General features: G+C 46.1%; 1 pseudogene; it reads left to right on the forward strand.

Annotated features, from left to right (window-relative positions):
* The first annotated feature begins 1218 nt into the window (after positions 1–1218).
* Positions 1219–2497, forward strand: LOC119532976 (annotated as a pseudogene).
* Positions 2498–2731: the final 234 nt, after the last annotated feature.

Here is a 2731-nt window from a genome sequence, read left to right on the forward strand (position 1 = left end):
GTTGAGCCTGGACCTAGCATCGTGGGATTGAGAAAATCTTGACCAAAAGGGGGAAGCAAAACAAAGTTTCAGTGGCTGAGAGATTTCAAATGGAGTTGAGAGGTCACTCGGAGGTTATTCTTATGCACTATATAGGCATCCGTCTTTAGTCTTAGTGTATTGGAATAGCTAGAAGGAAATACCTGAAACCATCAAACTCCAACCCAGTAGCCTTGACTCTTGAAGGCAATTGCGTAACTATGTAGCTTGCACGGTGTGACTGTGTGACTGTGAATACCTGATGGCTCACACTCCCTTTATCCAGTGTATGGACAGATGAGTAGCAAAACGGGGACAAAAACTAAATGAAAAATAGGGTAGGATGGGGGGTGGTGGTGGAATGTTTTAGGTGTTCTTTTTTACTTTTATTTTTATTTCTTTTGGAATAAGGAAAATGTTCAAAAATTGATTCTGGTGATGAATGCACAACTATTTGATGGTATTGTGAATAACTGATTGTACACTGTGGATGATTGTAGGGTATGTGAATATACCCCAATAAAAATGTATTAAAAAAAATTAAAAATGGTGGAGTGATACATTCCAGGGCTCCATTCCCCAACAGAAGGTTAAAAAAAAATCTGGAAGAATTATCTTTCTCAAAGATCTGGACAGTAACCAAAGGGTTATTCAGTAACAGGCCAAGCACTGAAGCAAGAAAAAAGCAACTTAAAACAGTAGGACACATGACACCCTTGCTGCCCACCCCCATTTCCTTACCAACTTGGCATGGAGCTGTCCCATGCTCCTAGTGCTGGTCCTTGGCTGTGGGACTGAAGGAGGCAGAATAACTCTCCTGTACATACTGGGTGTATGTAGGTCTGTGCTAATATGTCTGGTAGCAGCCTGAAGATCTGAACTAGGACACTCAATAGAGGCTCACCATACTAGAACTTGACCTGTGTGTAGAAGATGGTTCACAGAGCTCTCCTGCAGATGCTGTAGGAGAAAAGTCAAATACAGCTGCCTTGGGCAAAGGATGAGGAAATGATGGAGGTGCAGCTGCTTTGTCCCCTGAGGAGTTGCTGTCCCTGGAATCCCTGGGCATGGTGCTCCCTAGACCAACAGAGCTTGGAGAAGACAGCACCTCCCTAAACCCAACCCATGAGTCCCAGGCTGCATCTTTAAGTGACCACAGGGCTGAAGCAGCTCCACCATCAGTGCCCTTGGAAACCATGACCCCCAGTGCAGGCCCATGGAGCCATAGCCTGTAGGGTCCTGGGCTGTGTAGGGCCACCCCAACCTCAGAAGTTATACAGGTTGCTCTTAGCCTTCATGCTCTCACTTTCCTGCACTTACCTGTGCTACAACCTTCCATGTTGCTGCAATGCCTCCTTGGCCCCAACATGGGTGGCCAGAAACATCCCCAGAAGCTCCACCCCTACTGTTCCCTGGGGCCAATGCTCAGCAAGCCTAGAGATTCTAGTGCACCCATTCCTTACTTCTCTGGTTCCAACCACTCTGGCTCATCAAAGCTGGTTACCGAGTTGCTACCCCAAGCCTCCACTGCAAATGTGAAGACGGGAGGCACTTGCTGGAGTTTATCCACATACACCCTGATGTGTAGGCCTTGGGCACTACTTCTTCTTCAGGAACTATGGCTGGTCTGGTACAGGAGCCTGATGCCCAGAACTCTGGGGAACCAGATCATGCTGGGGAAGACACCCAGCTATTTTGTCACCTAAGAAATCCCGCAATAGACATTCAACATGTCTGGAGATATCAAGCAGATTGTAGTGAAGCAGAGCCCTATGAACCCTGTATACCCAGATGTCCTCTAAGAGGGACTCTCCTTCTGCATCTTTATCCTGGGCTTGGTGGACATATTGTAGAACACCATCCTCATCAGCATGTATGTGCTGCACCTGGAGATATGGCTGCAGGGCTCCCCACCCCACCCTGGCCCAGATCTACTTTGGCAGGGGCAAGCATGTCATCACTAACCTAGACAGTGCGACTGGGTGGATCCAGGACTTCCTGGGCATTAAGAGATTCATCCTGGACAAGTAGTTCTTCAACAAGATCAAAGGACTCCTTTTGCTTGAAAATAAATAGCATCAAGCCTTTGGCCTTGATGTGAGGACAATCTAAAGGGAAAATTCATGTATAGATAAATCCTGAAGTGATAAACCTGCTCTGGGAATTTTATATACCTTATAATATTAAATTTTATGAAACTTTTGGGAATAAGCCTGAGATACAAGGACTCTCCTCTTCCCTGAGTTTTGCTCAAACAGCCTATAATCTTTCCCCAACAAACCTGGGCTCCAGCCCCTTTTTCATCTTGGGTTCCAACATCTTGGAACAGGTATGCACAGATAAGGCTGAGAGACCAGGGGTTCCTGCCACTAGCTGTCCTCAGTCTGTCAAGGCAAAGTTTATCTGCTTTCAGCATGTTGAGTCAATTTCAGAATCATTCTTCCTTCAGCTCATAAGAGGTCTTGGGAAATTGATTTAAGAAGAGTGAATCTTCCCATGGTGATAGATATTTTAAGTGGTGATAGTTCTGTTGCTATGAACATCTCTGTCTGTCCTAATCATTGTCTACTCTGGAGTGGGTTTGTTAATTCCGAGTGGCATGTACCTTCCCTCTGAACTTAACTTCCCTGAGCTCCCTGGATAATAGGATGGGAGACCATCTTTAGTCTTCCCCAGACCCCAGCTCACTGAGAGACTGCAAAGCAGTAGACAC

Source organism: Choloepus didactylus, chromosome 4, assembly GCF_015220235.1.
Source record: "Choloepus didactylus isolate mChoDid1 chromosome 4, mChoDid1.pri, whole genome shotgun sequence".
Taxonomy (NCBI): Eukaryota; Metazoa; Chordata; class Mammalia; order Pilosa; family Megalonychidae; genus Choloepus; species Choloepus didactylus.